Genomic DNA, 21,162 nt, shown 5'->3' on the forward strand with positions numbered 1-21,162 from the left:
TTAAAATATTTCTTTGCTAAGTAACTACATAATATTATCTGCTTATCTATTAACAACAAAGAAAGTTTTAAAAACTCATGCGGGCATCTGTAGCACATTTACCGAAACAAGAGATAACTTCAGTCCGAGAGAAGCAAGTAAAAGAATAATAAATGTATTCTATATAACTAGAATAGAACGTAAATTAATTACCTTAGAGAAGCAGGGCGTTGTATAGATGCACCATGAATTAGATCTGCGAGCTTCTTTACTCGCAGACTAGTCTTCACGCCCATAACAAAGCTGACAGCATCCATGAAATTCGATTTCCCTATGATAAAAAAATTAATAGTAACTAATGGACATACAAATATATTGTATAGGTACGCATAAGTCTCATACTATTTATGTAACCCCTTGGAGCTCAAATATCGTCCCCTTACTGCGAAAATCCAATAACTCCACTTTTTTGTGAAATTGAGTTATGAATGCAATTATAGTTATTTTTTTAATGTCTTTCTACTGAAAGGATCCGTTAACTCCTATCGGCTATATTACAAAAGTTATCGGCATGCCTGGATACATGTAACTCCATATGCTTGATTTTTAGTCTGTAAAAATCCAATAACTGCACTTAATGGATTTTTTCAGAAAGGTCAGGAAAAAAGTATTTTGGGGTCGCATAATAATATATACCTACCAAATTACAAATAAATACATTTTTGTCGCATAATTTATTTTATAAAATAATACAATCCTATTCATTCCTCGAAATAAAATTATTATTAAAAACTTCCTAAAAATGCATCAGTAGCCTAATATATTATAATCATAATCAATTTTTTAATGAAATTGTAACAATGTAACTTTTTTCTTTTTTTTTGCTTTGTAAAAACACATTTTTATTTCCATTTATATACGATAATAATTTTGTCAGTCATAGCACGCAACAGAGTGGCGCAGGTAGCGTGCTGGGCCCATAACCCAGAGGTCTGTGGATTGAAACCACGATCTGCTAGTTATTTTTTTTTTTATCAAAACAGGTCTTGATAAATTAAAATACATATTAATAATAAATTACTTAATAATTTAGGAAATACTTATAATAAAATTTCACAACTTATTCTCAGATGTGTAATTCGCAAATATTATGAAGTAAAATCGTCACTATTGAAGTTTCATGCCGTGGCGCAAAGCTAGCACGCTCGGCTGGTAACCAAAAAATTATTGATTCAAATCCAGCCGAGTGCGTTATTTTTTCATGTGAAAAAAAGCGGCCACCCATGCAAGTAATATCCGCACCAGATATTGCTTAACTTAGGTGATCGGACGAGAACGTTTAACCACTCGGCTGGTAAAATTTTGCGTAACTCTGTGCACACAATTTCAATATCATGGCCAGGGATAAGACATATACCTTCATGTCAAAAATTTGATATAATGACAACGCCAAATCCAATAACTCCATGTGTCAGATGATAAAAATAAATAACCTACAAACTTTAATCCACGTAAATCAAGAACCAATAGATGCAAATGTAGTTGATCATTTAAATCAAGAAAAAACATTATCACGTTGGAAAAATTGCGACCCAAGTAAATGGAAACGTAATGTCATTTAATGTAATTGACTGTCTTACAAAACAAAAAGCAAATCATATTACTCAATAGAAAAAACTAGGTAGGAATGCTCAGTGATATTTACTACAAATAAGCAATCTGAAATTTGTTCGGCATACTGAAAACTTCAGGACTATGTAAGACAAAAAGATTTTATACTTTCCAACGTTACTAATTGCATTCATGAAAGAAGGGTCAAAACGAAGATTGTAAACAATGAAACGATACCAAAAAAATACTTCTTAAATGACCATAATGTAGTTAGGTACGAGTATGCAGAGCATTTTTCCTTAAAACGCATTTCGTCTCATCTAATTACAACTGCCTTCTCTCATAAAAATTCAAGTGGATTGTTTGAAGGGAAAGATGGAAAGAGGGTCAAGAGTGTCAGTCAGTTAATAAATCTAGCGAAACAGACATCAACATACATCAATTAGTATTATAAGATGTATGAGCCATATACTGAACTCCAAACCGGTATCTCAAATAACTTATCGACGAACCTTTTACAATCATTATAACATGTAATTTTTTAAACTATAGAAGGACCAATGTTCTATTTGCATGAATTATTGAAGCGCTAAACCTGATGGTAAGCTTATGCAAGAAGAGAGTAATTCTGCTCACATTTCAAGAAAAGAAGATTGTAATAACGCAAAATCAATGTACAAAACCAGCTAATTGCGAAGCAAATTTCAAATCGGGTACATTCGACATGCAGTCAGTTTTACAAATTCCCTCAAATGATGTTAGTCAGTTACTATAGCCGAAAAATAATATGTACATACAATTTGACATTGATTATGTGGCAGATCTCCCGAATGCTGCATTTTGTTTTGTATGGATGGAGCACGGAAAAAGGGGAAGTTTAGAAGTAGCATCATGCTTGTTATACGTATTTACCCCTATTCTATCAGCAAAATTTCATTGTTCTTCAAAACGTGTGAAGGCCAAAATCGGAATAAAAGAGTTTCAACACTTCTTCTCCATGTCGTTCAAAAATCAATGCATATACAAATCATTTAACAAAAGTTTTTCGAAAAGTGGTCACACACATATGGAAGTTGATAGTATGCACAGTGTCATATAATCTCAAAATAAATATGTGCCGGTGTATAGTGTAGGAGATTGGTTGACTATTATGCGTTCGGATAGGTCAAAAAGACTTAAAAAATAAGCATAGTCCCCCATACCACGTTCATGAAATTCGATATGCCGATTTTCTGGATATAAACGCTAGATGCAGTAATGAAATGTAGGTACTGGTGAAAACACAATCAGAGAGAAAGTTAATTGGTTAGGTTAGGTTAGGTTAGAAGAGTTCTCGGTACTCAAAAGTCAAGCCTGTCAATAGGCATTATTATTAATATTTTAAAAGGCCTAATATGTCACATTCGCTTGTTATTCGTAATTTAAATTAATTTAATTTTAGTCGATTATCGTTTTTAACCTACTTTCCTGTGGAGATACAAATTCGCCATTTTTACACAATAAAGCTAGTGGGTTACATATTATATTTTCATTAAAATCTCGATTTCGTCAAAATGGATGATTTGCCCTTTTTACAAAACAACGACGATATTAATGTTACGCAAATCGTCAATTAGAAAATTGTTTACCTGATCCATTTTCGCCGATTACTGCAGTAAACGGCTTGAGAGGTCCTATTCTTGTTTTCCCTCGATAAGACTTGAAATTATCAACTTCAATAAACTTCAAAAAAGCAGGCATTATGCCTGACATGGCTGATTACTTTATAATGCCTGACTTATGAAAATTACGCCGTCTACATTGCAAAAACCGCGGGCAATGAATGTTTATTTGAGTTGTGTGTCCAGTGTTACCAACTAAAATTTTCAAAATTCAGTAGATTTTTTGATTTTTTTCTTCAAAATATCAGTAGATTGACAAAAATGTATGATATTCAACAATCTTGTTTGGTGAAAGCGTGCTTATTCACATAATCTCACAAGTGTCTTTTAAAAAATCATGTAGAAAGTGACTTTTATTCATTACAAAATATTATAATTTCTTCTTTTTCTGACCAAAATTTCAGTAGAACTACTGAAATTTCAGTAGACGTGGCAACACTGGAACTGTCTCGATCTCATACAGTGTTGCCAACTAAAAAATTTAAAATTCAGTAGATTTTTTGATTTTTTCTTCAAAATATCGGTAAAATGACAAAAATGTATGAAATTCAACTATTGTGTTTGGTGAAAGCGTGTATTTTGACATAATCTTACAAGTCTCATTTAAAAAATCATGTAAAAGGTGACTTTTATTCATCACAAATATCATAATTTCATATTTTCCTGACCAAAATTTCAGTGGATCTACTGAAATTTCAGTAGACATGGCAATACTCCTGAACAATAATTCTACTTTGAAAAGATGGCAACACTGGTCAGTACTCAGTTTCGTATATTATCTATGCTCAGTTTGTAAGTAGCGAGATAGCGAGTGGATGTCAGCGGGTTTTACTTCGTGTTGTGTGTTTGTTTTATTGTTCGCATCGGGTCTGCGCGTTTGTCGGACACGCAAATGGTCGACGACTAATTCGGTCTAGCTGTGTGCCAACACCCAACAAAATCATTGGTATTCTAAACCCACGAATGAACAGTAAGATGGTAATTAATTACCCGTGACATGATAATCGAGTGTCTTTCGATTTACCGAATCTAGTGTGAATGTGATGTTATCCGCAGTGTCTTGTGTGTTTACTTGTAAATGCGAGACATCGGCGCGTATCTTCATCAGACGTTCGCATGTGTGCCTCACCTGTCATTCGGATGGTACAGTTGTTTTTATTTATTTATTATTAAAATTACATGGATCCATCATAAATGAAATAGGTAATGTTTCAAAAATGGTGTCAATGCGCTACAAAGTTCTCGACCTGCGTAATGCAACATTACATTAAGTACGTCTATCGTTTATTCCACTGCACAAATTAAATTATTTATTAGTAATATTCGTAAACACAAAGAAAGCATATTATTTAATAACAATAACATATTTTCCTAACAATACAAATTGTAATTAGTTGGGCATACTTAATATAGTATCAGCTATGACAATTTAATAAAATCCTTAGTCTGTTTTGCATAAATGTAAAAGAACCATGTGAAATAATATACTTAATGGTTTTTTTTATAGGTAGCTACTAGTAAATTGATCTAATATTCTAATATGTACATTTTATGTTATATTACATATCGTCCACGATAAATAAGTTCATCCATTTGTTAGTTAGTCAACAGTATTAATAATTTTAAAAACAATATCCTACCTACCTAATATGACGTTCTATTGTGTGAAAGAAAATTATTAAACATTTGTAACGTATACTTACCTATTTATGTAGAAAATCCTGGCGCCGACTGATTTCGAGGCACGATGTGTTATAAATTCAATATTAATATAGGTAGGTACCTACATCATGTCACATTAATTAACAGCATGATTTTAAATTTTCGTTTTTAAGTTAAAATCATGTACCTACTACCCACCTATCTATAATATCAGGAATTTCTGTGGTATAGTACAAAAATGACAATTAAAATTTTCATTCACTTTAGTCACTCAGTAGTCTCAGTCAAAGGGCCAGATAAGGGATATTTCCTTCAATCGGTAGGGACCTCGTCCGAAAAATAACAGATGAAAACATTCACGAAAAACCGTCAGGCAGTCTGCCCATTATTGGCAAAAAATGCCCGATGCCCAAACGTCTGCGTCATCTTATAACGTGGGTCCGATTGTCTGATTATAATGTGGTGATTCGAATCGTGGGTAATACACAATACTTATAGGTTTCATAAGCATATAAACAATTCTGTATTATATGCTATTCATATCACAGCATGACGTGTGGATTTTGAGCTATGGATCCATTACCTGCATGGCCCCCACATCTTAAAGCGCCCCCCCCCAGGCCAGGATTTTTGGCGGGCCCACCTACCTACCAGTCACTAAGATTAAGTGTAATATATAATATTGAACAATATTTTTTCCGACTCTCGTCTATTTGTACTTGTCTGAAGATTTTATTTCCTGAAGAGTTACTCACATACCCATCAAACGAAGAATCGTATGATAATTGTATCAATTTTTACTTTTCAACAGTAAGTACCTAGTCAATCCAAATTCATCACCCGTTCGTGCCTCCCTTTGCAATAGTCTGCGGCTCCCCAGAGAGGCGCGCCTCACATTTTAAAAATCACTATATAGTTTTTAATTTTTCTAGAAGTCACAACCACAGAAAAGATTAATACATACAATTTCGTAATACAATACACTACATTTTGATGCAGGCCTTTGAATGTGTGAGTGTCTTACGAAAATGAACCACACATTACATACCTGCAATAGTGTGTCTGCAACCTTCAAATACACCAATATTGAATGAGCCTCACTCACCTCAGTGCATAAACCGAGAGCAGTTCTCAGAACGAAGAATCAGCGCATTCTTGACACAAGTTTATCGCATTCTCTTCCACACTCGAGATCGGTTGCCTGTTACACCACACCAGTGGCGGCCGGCGATCTTCAAAATAGCATTTTCTGGTAGTGCGCAATGGTTTACCTTCTATAAAGAGAACATCTTCTTTTTTCACCCTGTCATGACCCAACATATTGGAGCATAGGGCAAGCACAAGTTCGCGCCACTTCCCTCGGTTCATCGTCAAATCTTGCGCCTCCCGCCATGTCAGACCTGCAGCACGTAGGTCGCTTTTGTGGCACCGCTGCAGGGTGAGGGAGGGCCGGCCATGGCAACGGAACCCTTGAGGCTGTGCCATAAAGGTACGAAGTGTCACACTCTTTGGCGGCATCAGGAACACGTGTCCTAGCCACGTAGAGGTCATAAAGCGTCTCTTCATGATTAGAAATCACCGAAGGCCATAAGCTAAGCGTCAGCCAAACGTCTGGGTAATTCACTTTGTTAAAAGTGCAAAGCAGTATGTTTATTTTTTAAATCTCACATTATTATTAATTTATGTGAAATTATAAAATTAACTAACATTACGCGGGTAATATTTATATTGTAAATCAACGTTCATTCGAACTCAGTTTTATTTCTGATGTATTTATATGGCATTAAAAGTATGTTTCTCTTATATTATCGTTCTTATTTTATATTCACCTACGACCTACTACTCATGTAGTGCTGTTGTGTTTTTTTTTTATTATTATATTGAATGTATTTGAGTGGTTTAGAAATAAATGCGGCGGTTCGTATTTTCGTAAAATGTTGGCGATTCATTAAATCTTAAATGTAAAAATGTTAAAAATTAACTCGTCAACATTGTTATGAAACAGAAACTGGCGCTTTGGTTCTTGAGTCCTAATTTCGTGCGCCGATCATAAAGTGTGTAAAAAATTCTACAACAAACGCTACTACTTACAGGAACATTGGACCACGGTTTAAGAAGTATACAATGACCTCATTGTGATCCTGTGCAAACTGAAAATCTATTTGGATCGCAATCGCTTTGCGCCCATGAACGAAGTATTGTTCATAATACTGCTACATGTTCTACTTCGCGAAGTGAGTGTTACACATATGAATAACGATGAAAAGTTGAACGATGTCAAAAATGCAGGCGGTGCGTAGCACTTGCATGGTATTAGAGGAGCCGCCGAAGAATCTGACAGTATTCTACATTGCGGTACATTATTTATGTTATGTTAGGTGCTCGTGTTTGAAAGGCTTTTTGATTTCCGTAAACACTTTCCTAACCGTCAACATTTTAGATATCGAAACTACTAAACGTCAAACTGACATACAAAAACAAAATCCATGGAAGTCTCAAGCAATATAATATAAAACTACCAAATTAAGCTATACGAGTATGAAGGTATTTATAATTTGTGATTTTTTGACATGACGTTTCATTTTATTATGTGGTATTGTACTCGATGCATGGCGGAGTTCTTTCGCGAATACCGTCTGTGGGATCTTGGCATTACGTTTGACAGTAAGCTGTCATTTAGTGGTCATATAGCTATCATTTGTAAAAAGGCGCTACAACTGTTGGGCTTCGTCTTGCGTAATTCCCGGGTCTTTTCGGATGTTACTTACTGTTATAAAAATTCTCTATAATTCCTTAGTAAGAAGTTGGCTTGAGAGTGGGTCGATTGTTTGGGCCCCGCATCAGTTGAAATATGACCTTATGGTGGTGCGAGTTCAAAAGAAATTTTTGTGACTCCTTTATTTGAGGTTATATGGATACTAACCGTGGCTTTATCCAACTGACGTTCTCTTAGGTATGCTTACATACTGTACTTTAAATGCTAGAAGATATCAATATTTGGCCAGGTATTTTTTTCGACTTATAGGTACGTGGTGTAAATGAGAACTCTGCCATTCTTGGTAGAATTGACTTGTGTGTCCCTGATAACTATCTTAGAAATCGGGAGCATCAGTTGTTTGTTCTCCCGAGGAGCAGAACTAACCTGCCATTGGTGATGCCAATTGGGAAAGCAATAACTCTGTTCAACCAAATCGCTTCGGATGTTGATGTATTCCATCTACGTGAGGATGAGTATTATAGGTGGACGTTGTTTTATAAATTCTTAAAATAGGGTCCACTTAGCTCATTCGGTGTGGTTCCGTGCTTTATAATTTATATTTTTTTTATAATTTTGTACCTTTTACTTTACTTTTCATACTGTTTTTGTGGTACTGCTTATATTTATTATTTCTTTACACTGTTTCTTTGTTTTTAAATGTCATGTGAACGTCTTAAATTTTTAAAGTAGAAAGTAAAGAAGTACCTACATTGGAACATGTATATGATTTACCCAGTCTTTCAAAAGGTTACCGACCACTAATGTTTGTTACTTTTTAAAATTCAATTAAACCCTAAATCCAAGTCATATTAATTAGATAATAGTCAAAAAATATTCATTTATTTATTAAATATCTAAAATTATGCCATGAAACCATACACAATTTTAGATATTTTATAAATAGAAGAATATTTTTTATCGTCAATTTGTTTAGTATATTATTCACTTATTAACGTATAATAAATTAAATAAAAATATAAATTAATAATTATTAATTAAAAATATAAATCTGATCTGATATAAATAAAATCCTTTTTATTTATATCAAATCGAGCTTCAATATTGGGACCATACCTAAATAAAATTTGATATAAATAAAAACGATTTCAAGTTATACACATTTAGATAAATTTTTATAAAAATCGATGTTTTTTTTAAATAAATATAAAAAATATTAAAACTATGAATTAGTCAAAAATCTTGCTTAATGCTTAAAAACTTAATAAACTAAATTTTAATTATAAATATGACCATAAAATATATGCAAAAATAAGGTGGGGTCCGATTCAACAAATTCACATTTTATTACATCTATCTTTTATTAACATTTATCTTTGACTTAAATAAAAAATATTTTTCTTTTTAATGTTTTCAGATAAGTAAGTAAGTACCTACATATTTATTAATTAACATAGTTGATTGTAAATTATCAAAAAAAATGTCTCACATTGCAAGCTTCGTATTTAAAGACATCACCGTAAGAAATACATATTAGTAATAAAATGAAATATAAAAATATTTGTCGGAAGTTGGATTCTAACCTACGCCACCAGAACTTCAATTAAAAATTACTGCAGCCTTGGAACCCTCGGCCACCGTTCTTGTCGCGATGATGACGAAAGATTGTAATAAAATAGTAATGGTAACATTTTTGCGTTACACTCGAATTCATGCACACAATTTTAATATCATAGCGAGCGGTAAAACGTATACATGCTAAATTAGACTTCTGCTATCAAATACGGCCATGTCACGTTTTTCCGGTTTATTGTTTTAATAAACCTGGCAGGTAACTTAAAAACAGTTTTATATTATAATCAAGTTCAAGTAGTTTGAATATCAAAACCTGACTAAACGATAACATAATCCACTCTCAAAAATGCCCCTGTCAACTTGGTTGTGTATATAATGATCCAATCTCAATTATCCTGAAACTGAAACTGTATAGGTATTAAGTTATTAACATTGGAAATATTTTATACACTAAGTCAGCGATGGCAAATACGTAGCACGCATGCCCGACTTGGCACGCTAAAAGTTTTCGACAGCACGTCACAAAATAAATTCCTTTTATTTTTTAATATTCAAAACGTTTATATTGATTTTATTACCATCTCAAACATGGAGATAAAATCGCGTATGGAAAAACATGCCTAATACTTTTATATCTTATTATTTGATTAATTATTTGTAATTAAATGAAACACAATTTTATAGTGCTTATTCCACTTGAAAAACCATAAAAAAGTGGAATAAGTACTATAAAATTGTGTTTCATTTAATTACAAATAATTAACCAACTAATACAATGCAGTTCCACCATGAATTGACTATTAACACCATAAAAGAAACTTTTATATCTGTTGAAAAACTAGTAATCTCGTTGTTGACCATTTTTTCTACCACTTGCTTACTCATGTGAAAGTATTTTTTCTATGTTGAATCATGTACATTCTAAGACTAGAAATAGGTTGACTAATGAAGATTCAACAGCATGTATTAATTTGCAATTAACGGCATATTAGCCTGATATAAAAAGTCTCACAAATAACATGAAACAAAAAACTTCAAACAAAAATCAGTGTGTTATTAAATGTTTTTATATTTCCTTATTTTCCTTCATTTTATGTGTATCACTTTTATTATGATTCATTTAGATTATATCATGTGTATGTACACCTAAAAAGGAATAGCTCGCGCCACGAATTAAAAAAAACTCAGCTTATTTTGGCACGCTGGTCAAATCCTATTCGCGATCCCTGGACTAAGGTACTATGAAACCATAAATCTGTCGTAAGACGTCAAAAGACAATATGTCCGTTTTTCTAAATTGTTCGGGAGAGCTATTTTAAACTTCGTAAACTATTCAAACAATGAACAATTTATTGCAATCACATATTGATACAGTTTATTTTTCCCAACCTGTAGACGTAGACATACCACATTTTGATACTCGTATATTGTACATCTTACTGATGCGAGTCTGAAACATAACTCAATTTGCCAAAAAACGGACATATTATCATGTTTTGTCATCTTACCACAGAATTATACATTATAGTATATTGTAAACGCCAAGCGGGGTTTTGGGGCGTGGAAAACACCCGGTCGGCAGGATTCAGGGAGCGGTATAAATTCGATAATACATGTTTTAATGATTTTATTAAAAATATATTTTGTAAGTAAGTACTTACATAAATTGAATCTAATTATAGCATATAATATATATATGAAGTGTCTTCGTACGTTGTATATTTAGTACCGAATGGCGGCACTTACGACAGGGCGGCAAATCGACGTGAAAGCGAAATATGAAAAGAGTTCCTACATAAGTACAAATTATGTATATTCTGATTTAGAACTTTAAATCCTCGGATCTATGATTCATGAATGCATCGCAATTTATATAAACATATTATATTTTTTTTCTTTCACCCTGTCATGCCACTTCCCTCGGGCCATTGCCAACTCACGCGTTTCCCGTCATGCCAGACCTAGAGCGTGTAGATCGCTTTTGTAGCACCGTTGCATGGTGAGGGTGGGCATAAATTGTCTGGTGTTCAAATTTAGAACTAAGCTCATCACAGTATAAAAAGTATTAAATTATATGCCAAATGTTAGCATGTGGCGCACTCAGTCAGCGGACAACTTATACTGGTGGATCTATAGCGGCAACACGTGTCCCAACCACGTGAAACATCTCTTCGTGATTACTTCAATCACCGAGGGCTGCCCTGTCCGCTCACGAATTTGAGTGTTTGTAATGCGTTCGTACCTTAGACTATAGATACATCTAGACGCCACCCGTTGCATTGCTAAATGAAGCCGCGTGCCTTGCGTTTGGTTTGTGGGCGAGCGAACGCATTCGTCTACAAATGTTCGAGACCATAGACCATTTCGCTAGTGCTCGCCCAAAGTGCTCGCCGCTCAGAATTAAAATATAATTTTCTATTTTTTTACGTTATATAGTATTTTTAAGCGGTCAAAATGCAACCATTAGGTAAAGATATCCATAATTTAAGTTATTTTAAAGAAACACTAGGTCACCGATATTAAAATATATAATAAAATACAAATAAATTATCACGAACATGTATCAACTTACCTATGAAACGTAATACCATCTTCTTGCTTATCAGTACGGCTACCTTATTTTAAGACAACGCACAGAACCATCTTTTCTACTTAATTAACTAAAAATATTTATCATTGACTTTATGTTTAACACAAAAAATATCAATTTTAGCAACTCGAGCTCGCAAGTTATCGACGCTATGTGAAGCGTTTCGCCCCGATTTGATGGCGATACTTTTGGAAACTAGCTCACAGATATGTAGACCTTTTATCTTACTCTAGCGCGTGTCGCAGAGATTGTAAGGGTGCCGAATACTTTCTCACTCGCACTCATGCATCGTTTTTGTTCAGGCCTTGGTTCGTACTAATGTACCTACCCCTGATTCGATTGGGAGACATCGATTCTCAACCCTCAAATGCCGAGATGTGTGAAGCCTAGTAAGATGCCACGTCTCACAGTCATACAGGAACACGTATCGCACGCACGCGTTGAATAAAAGACATTAGGTCCTCATAGAATACCGTCCTGACTTCCATTCGACTCCAAGCTGGCTGAATGCAGACCCGTCACACATATGCAGATTCCACATTCGCTGGAAAGCCCACCATCGTTCCCTGACTACACGGTTCGAGTTTACAGTTATGCTGCAGTTTAGAATTATTGTAATGTGAATTTTTCAAAAGCAACCCTTATTCACTGGAAAAGATACTTACGAGTGCGTTCTCACCAGCGTTGCCAACTTAGCGTTTTTATTTCCAGATCTAGCATTTTTGAATAGGCATCTATCTAGCTTGCAAAATTTCAATCTGGTGTATGGCGTAAAATATAGCGTGTTTCGATACTGCGAACGACTTAAAACTTCTCACAATAAAGCTAGAATATTACACTAGATTTGCTCTACACTAGAATAAACATGCTGGCCTTACGTAGGTACCTACTTTATATTTTACTAGGAAAAAATACAAAGTGATAGTGCCACCTGTCAATATTATTGTCGATGCGCTCAATATATTATTTAAATATACAGTCGAACTTGGTTATTACGATCACGGAAATAGCGAGATCCTAAGCAATAAAATCTGACCGGGCAGTTACCTAGACCGATGCCGCCGGGAACGGATTACGTTTATGACACTAGTTAAGTGTCTAAGCACCTAATTGTTGTTTTCGCCAATGTAGGTATATTCTTTACCAAAAGCTAAAACAACTCAACCAGTAATAACTCAATTATAAAGTATGATTCTTATATAAGAAATATTTTTACTAGTTAATACTATATCTGTGGCACGTGGCGCCATTCTGTTGAAACCACATCTCAATCAAAATCAATGCTCCTAACCAAACCTAATTCGCGAGCTCCGGCATCATTCTTGAAGAAATAAGGTCCGATGATGTCACTAGCGTGACACAACATGGTGCCTTTTCGTGGATGTAATAGAGTCTGTAGGGTCTCTTCTGGATTGGTCTCGCTCCATATGCGGCAATTTTGGTTATTAACAAACCTGTTAAGCTAAAAATGAGCCTCATCGCTGAACGCAATTTTGTGATAAAACAATGGGTAAGTCAGTGACGTCCCGTGGGGGTTGGGAGATTGAGCATCGCCTAGGGGCGGTAGTTACTCAAAGGGCGGCAAATCGAGAATAATTATCAGTTATATATTTATTGAAATAGCTACCTAACTCAGTATGTAATAACGAAAATATTTTTCCAATAAAAAATCAACTCACTGGTTGAAAATAAAATGTATTAATGTAATTTATTAACATAACATGTTTAACAAGACTGTATTTTTTTGTCGCGTCTAGTTCTTTTCCATTGTCCTTGACCGACGTCCATAGAGCGGAATGCACAATCTAAGATTTCGATCCTAAGGCATGATCCGAAAAGCATGACTTAACTATAGACAATCCTGAGTATAGAGTTAAGGAATCCTTAACCATAGACTACTTTTGTTATGAACACGCCCCCTTCTGTATTACAATTTACCACTGACAGCTACTGTCAAAATAAATTCGCATGTCTATAAAACAGTCCATACACTCAAATTCATTTAACAATGTATCTCAATATGGATATTGATATTGTTAATTCGTTTGGCATGTACTTGCAGAATATTATTTTACTTTTATACGCCAGCCCGCAGAAATACAAAATGCCAGGTGAAGGAAACTTGACGCTAGTGTTACCATGTTAAAAAAATATCTTGCGGTGCCTGTGGAATCACGTATAATGACTTATAACAGAAACATAAGAGTATTATAATTAAATATTAATATGTATTTATAGTTATTGCATTTATAAAATCCAGTTGTCATATTTTTGTCATCGTTTAACAATTATAAAATAATTTACCTAAACCATAGGAAAGAGAATTTTTAAATTTGGTACTATTTTCAATAGAAATGATCTTAACAAAGGACAATGTTTCTGCATAGTGTTTTCTGCTAAGGAAATTTTAGTTATGACAAATGTTTCTGCATTCCGCTCTTAGTGACTAGGAAAGACACGTGGTCATTACTCTGATGACACGTGCAGATTTGCGATTTGCAATATTTTGAATTATAGGTGAGTTACCAAGGCCTGAAAAAAAACAAACCATAAGTGCAAGTGAGAAAACATTCGACATACATCTCCGTTATACGTGTTAGAGTAAGATAGAAAGTTTACGAATCAAAATTTATGGTAGTTGAAAGTCATTTTGCATTGCGCAGCAAACTTCACTTGATTATCGCCCGCATCTGAAATAATCGCAAATATTACTAAGCAATTTAAAATTCACTCGGTAAATTCCATAAACCAATAAATGCTCAGATAGGCAGTCAAATAAAACGGGTCAACAATTACGTATATCTCGAATAGTATATAAGTATGTAGGTATAACAAGATTGCTCGAAGCACCAAACGGATCTAATCAAATCAGAAGTGACTTTCCGCTGTGCCTAGTCATCGTGTTCAGCAAACGTGTGTCATATGTGCTAACGTATAAGTGATATATGGACCCTTAATGTAATTAATAGAAACCAAAAATTAGGAGGGCGTGCCATAGAAAGTGAAAATAAACCAATGGATAAGGACGAAAGCACCATTACGCGATGTGATATAGGTCGTCAAACTGATGGAATGGTAATGGTCCGGATGTATCGGTCACCAGGTGGATAAATGAAAATTATATATGTACTCAAAGGTCACTAAACGACTACGAATAATTGACAGTGAAGAGCTATGGACGGAAAATCCTTCGTTCGGCAGTGAATCAAGTCTCGCTGATGATTATATATGTCCGTGCCGATGAATACGTTCTAAACATTAAACTTATAAAATTCCTGGCCATAGTTTAAATTTCTTATTAAAATCCCTTTCCAAATTTTAATGAAGTACATAATGCCGAGAGCAACTTCTGCAAGAAACGATTGCACGGTCTCATAATAATGATAATACGAAAGATTTAAGTGGAATTCTTAAAAAATAGGTACCCAGTCGTATTAATTTACCTAAGCATGTGTTATTATTAGTAAAAAGTATTTTTTGGCACCTGTACAGCGTTGCCAATTTATTGTTTCTCTTGTCAGATCATTTTGATCAAATTAGCATTTGGCATATTATGTCGTTAAATCTAGCCGTTTTCGCCACCGTAAACAGCTTACAACTTCTTATAATAAACATATGATAATTATTTCAGATTTTCTTGAAAATCAACACGCTGTTTTCTTTTTGTTTACCCTTATAATATATTAAAAATCTTTAAATAATATTATAAATGTTACATACAAAATGATGACTAAACTCCTTACCTGCATTGATTTTTAATTTATTTTTTATTGGTTGTACAAATAACACCAAAATCTTCGATCTTTATTCTTGTAAAAACAATATTAATAATATGTAAGTAATTATAACATATTTTTTGAATTTTGAGAAAATCTCCCATTTTGGTCTGCCGTCTGTCTAGCTTACTTTCTTACCCAATCTGGTATATTTTTGTGAATGATTATTGGGAACACTGCACCTGTAGTACTTAAATAACACCAAGTTGATTAAACGAATCACTGTATCGTTTTGTCATTCTTATGACAGCTGAACTGCTTAAATAGGTCGAAAATTAAGAATCTCTAGTATGATAGGGATCCAACCAAGCATGAACAATTCATAATCCTTATAGAAAAGGTATTTGTGACAGTGAAACCACTCACCCGGAAAATGAATGACGTCAGTTCGAGTCCCACTCTGTCTTGACTTTTTTTTATCAATGTAGGTACTTACTACTTCTTATTTCAACCTGTCACGACCCATCATTGGGCATAGCGCTAGCTCGGTTCATCGCCAACTATCGCGTCTCCCGCCATGCCAGACCTGCAGCGCGTAGATTACTTTTGTAGTACCGCTGCAGGGTGAGGGAGGGCCGAGCGCCACGGCGACGAAACCCTTGAGGCTGTGCCACAAAGCATCGAAGTGTCGCACTCTCTAGCGGCATCCGGAATACATGTCACAGCAACGTAAAGCGTCTCTTCGTGATCACCTCAATCGCCGAAGGCTGCTGTGTCCGCTCATGAACTCGAGTGTTTGTAACGCGATCGTGCCAATGTACCCCTAAGTGCTCAGCCGTAGTGGTTTGGCGGGCGTGGCGGCGTCTTGCGAAACTCAAACGTATAACCGTGTGTGAAATGTTAAATACAGTGTCTTTTTTGGGGCATAATACACACGGCTATACGTTTGAGTTTCGCAAGACGCCCCCGCGCCGCGCCCGCCAAACCACTACGGCCAAGCACTAAGATTCGGCGGAGACATCGATTCTCAAAACTCAAAAGCCGACACCTTTGACGCTTAGTAAGATGTCAAGTCTCTGCCATACAGGAGCACAGGTACCCCGCACGCATTGGACAAACATAAATTATCTATACACTCATGTAATTAGGTACTTTATGTATCATAGTATTGTAAATAATGTATGGGAACTTCAAATATTCATATTTTGTAAATATGGTCACATCGTGGGTTCAAAATATTTGCGTTGATCTAGAAATCGGCCGAGGAAATTTTAGTAAAAAAAAACAGTTTAGCTTACCGCTTAGAGTCTTCTTCTCGGACAAATAAAATATTATGACGTGTTTGCCTTATAATATGGATAATAGGAATAGCGCAATGGCTATTTTGTATCATGTATAGTATAAATTATAATATGGCGGAATGTCATGAGATGAGTTACCTGCATTGCCAGAATTACTCACGCGTACCTATCTCAATAATTGTCGTAAGCTCTTCATGCGTAGATCCCCACACTATCGCACCGCATAACCATCACGTGATCGGATCACGTGGCCATGTACCCACTCAGTGTCATTGAAATCAAATGACGTTTTACTTGATCTTTGTCACAACTGGTCACAACACTCACAATATGACCGTTCAAACTGGATTTTATAAAAAAATATTTGCTTGGACACTGGAGTGAGCCTTTGTAGGGTTCCCATATTTGTCGATGATTAAAAAAGACATATTTCAGCAACGCCGGGTTCCATGCCCGGTCATCTCACAATACATACATCTGATTTTCTCAATACACAGTGTTTCTGCGATGTATTTTGCCATTGTAATTACACCCATGGGATGCCCAATGATTACTAGATCCCGCTAATTTACCCCGAAATGTAATAATTTTACAATCATACATTCTCATAATATTAATTATTTAGTTTATCTATGGCCAATAGACAAAGCATAGACATGGACTAATATATTATATTATTGTTAATCGATTATATAAAATTGGAACATAAAAATAACTGTTCATAGCGGAAAAAGAGGACACATTATTACGCAATATTCGATAAAAAAAGATACCAGACAACGGACATTGACCTCATAAAAGGGGACTTGTCCGGGTAAAAGAGGACGTCTGGGAACCCTTTGGCAGTTTCGCACATATCATTATAAAAATCAGAGATGTTAAACTGAATTTAGTCGTCAGCTGAATGCAGAACTATTCTAACTCACATTTGAAATATTTTGCAGAAGATTTTTTTGAAACAGCCTACTTCAGTTATATATTATTTATATATACAAGTGTATGCACCGATTTTCTCATCAATAATCCTACTAAAATATGATGCGCACATTTATCCATAAAGATAATAAATAATTTCAGTAAGTTGTTTCAAAAAACTCTCTCCTCAAAAATTTCAAATGTAAGTTAGAATAGTTCTGCATTCAGCTGACGAACATCTAGTGCTGCTATCAACAAATCGCGTGCATCTCGGGCTGCGAGTCGAAGATGCCAGAACGCATACACACACCTACGAATTGGTCATTCCTATACCGGCTCGCCGGTTGCCGTATCCAAATATGTATAGGTACGTTTCGAGAGGTTACGCACGACTGTCGCTAAGTAGATGTGCGTGGTCTTCATATGCAACATCGAAACCGTTCGAAACGACTTTCCTAGAAGGTTTGATTTATGGCTGTGCGGCAGACAAGCCGAGTTTAGATGTGAGAGCCGGCTAATAGGTATTTGGCAACTTTTGTGCAATTTTATTATATAAGTTGTTCAAGTGACCGAAGCGGTTGACATATTGAATTTTATTTTTCAATGAATAATAACCTCGAGCTTTGGCTTAATTTTCACTCGGCGGGTACAATTTCCGAGAATTAATAATAAATTACAGTTAATTTAAAAGAAGATCAAATGTCGTACCTCATACCCCACACATTGCTACTTAAAAAAAATATGCCAACTTGTTATTTTCGTGTTACAGCTGGGCTAGTATATAATATGGACTCAAATTACGTGCAGTGGTACATATATGCCATTTAACCAATTGAACAATGCATAAGCCACAGACCAGATTAATACATATAATTCAGATAGGCTATCCCCCCCAATACAATACATTTTGAAGCAGGGTTTTGAATGTGTGAGTGTCCTACGAAAATGAAACACACATTATAGACGTGCAATAGTGTGTGTCTCCTCAAATAAAGCAATATTGAATAATCGTAAGTGCATAAACCGACAGCAGTTGTCATAACGGAGGGGAAGCTTAGAATGACGTATTCTTGACACGTGTTTAAGTTTATCCCATAATGTTCCACACTCGAGATCGGCTGCCTGTTACTCCACGCCCGTTAGGTATTTCAGTTCCCATTAATTCTGTGTTCCCTGCATAAGACAAAGTACCTATTTGAATAACATAATTTACATAATACCCAATAATTGAACATCACGCAAATACCTTGGCCTCAAACAGTTCCCGTGGGGGGTAGGCAGATCATGCGTTATATAGGGGTGGCACATTATAAAGGGTTTCGATTGAAAGATCGAACACAAATATCACAAACTTTGATATCTAGCAGTGGCGGGGTATCACACGTCATGAAACAGACGATGCGGTCGCTTCATCAGAAAATAAGTATCTGAGTTTTAAAACAATCGAAGCATAAAAATCCTGACAACCTAACTATTGTATTGCAATGCATGTTGTTATTGCGGTTTGTCAGACACGCAACTTTTTCACAAAAGTAAGGCCCGTTTCAGACGGGACACCGGTGTCGCGCTCCATAGAATATAGGAGGCCTTTGTATTCGAATAAAGGGGCCTTTGTATTATATTTATGAACGCCCCAGAGCTAATGAGTCAACGTATAATTTCGCGTTATAAATTAGAACATAAAACTGGCTGGGGTAATAAAAACAAGTGTATCAGCGGCTTGAGAATGTAGCGGCCGACGGAAAAGTGTACCGGACACGCGTTGACTCATTAGCTCTAGGACGTTCATAAACATAATACAAAGGCCTCCTTATTATAATATGCGAACGCGACATGGGTGTCCCTTCTAGAAACGGGTCTAACTCCGTAATTATCAGCGTCACAGACTTCCATATACCTAAAACCACCATCATTTGAGCGTGCGTAGGTTTCATGGAAATGCTCCAATGTTCAGTAGATGGTACATATCAGCGCTCGAAATGGAAAAATTTACGAACCGGAGCGGTCAACAGTTTTCTGAAGATATTCACATAGTTACCAAATTGTATGTTTTTTATAAAAAGAATAAGTGTATTAGATTTTCTATTATATGGCTATCTAGTTCATTCGGTGAAATTATTTTTTCCACGAGACGGAGCGATAATTTTACCGATTTCACGAACAGGAGCGGCGCTCCGGTCCATTTCGAGCCCTGGTACGTACCTATATAAATTTAAGATTTTTTGGTTATTTGTCTGTTGAATATAGCCGAAAATAAATAATATAATAGCTAAATAGGTAGGTAACCTAACGAGTTTGGATTTCAAAGAGCTCTGCGATTCTTTGCCGTAAAGCCAGGAAGGGAACACAATAATTTGAAAAAGTTCACGTCGACGGAAGCATCGAGAGGTGGAAGGTCGCCTACAACGATGGTCCGACCAAGTAAAGGACGCTCAATGTGTCTCAATATTTTCAGGTTTGTGGACAACAAAATAGAGGGATCGCTTGTTGAAAATTTACCTGTGTGATGTCTGATGATAGACCGACATTAACATATCTATTGTAGTGGGTATTGTAATACAATAATAGTTATGTTGTCAGAATTTCTTATATGATATATTTTTTTAAACTGAGATGTCAATTCTTTCCAATGCTGCGACAGCATCGTCTGCTCCGTGGAAAACTGCCACTGCTCTTAAAAATTGTAATATTTGTATTTGTTCTTTCATTGGCCGGACATAATATAATGAAAATGACAAATTATAAATTCAAAGCGTTCAAGACATGGCATAAAAAATAAGTGTTCACAATGTTGAAATAAAAATACAGGTAATGTGAGTAAACAATACGATAATAAATGTAGATACATGGTAGCACACAGAGTGAACTAGGTCGATAGACGCTATATTAAAACCTTTCAAAAACATCGTCCACTTAAACCAGTGTTTTCCAACGTGAATTGCAATTTGAATGTTTCGGGGAGCAATGCGCAAATTATTAATATTTTTTACATTTTTTCTGTAAAGTTAGTACCTTATTACTAAATTAGTACCTCAAATAAAAACTCTTTGCAGCTCACATCAAGCACAAGGGATTGCACTATTTTTCTTCCGAGTTGTACATGTAACATTATACATAATATTATCTTCGAACGTTAAATTAAATAATTACAAGATAACAAGAACTTTTTATATACCACGTATTTAAATTTTCTGTTGAATCATATAAACTTGACAATTCTATGTATTAATAAATACCTTTTTTGTACCTACTTGATAGAAATACTGAATAAATATAGAATACTTACTGAAATGTCATTTTCACGTTTTATATTGATTTCCATAGTAACGCACATATATATTATAATTTAGTTGCTAGGACCCCCTTAGCAACCAATAATAGTGTTTTACTTTTTACGATTTTTTTTCCGAAATAACTTTCCATACAAGAATTAACT

The 21,162-nt window shown here is 35.1% G+C and overlaps 1 protein-coding gene across 2 annotated transcripts in view; it reads left to right on the forward strand.

The window, feature by feature from the left end:
• Positions 1 to 4,038: 4,038 nt before the first annotated feature.
• Positions 4,039 to 21,162, forward strand: part of LOC147079876 (transmembrane protein 198) — a 95,751-nt gene continuing 78,627 nt past the window's right edge. For both annotated transcript variants that reach the window (XM_085945271.1, XM_085945279.1), the window contains exon 1: positions 4,039 to 4,394. The gene's annotated coding sequence lies outside the window, so the exon portion shown is untranslated. The remainder of the gene's footprint in view (positions 4,395 to 21,162) is intronic.

Source organism: Rhyacophila brunnea, unplaced genomic scaffold, assembly GCF_057557595.1.
Source record: "Rhyacophila brunnea isolate RB1 unplaced genomic scaffold, BYU_Rbru_1.0 scaffold_1, whole genome shotgun sequence".
NCBI lineage: Eukaryota > Metazoa > Arthropoda > Insecta > Trichoptera > Rhyacophilidae > Rhyacophila > Rhyacophila brunnea.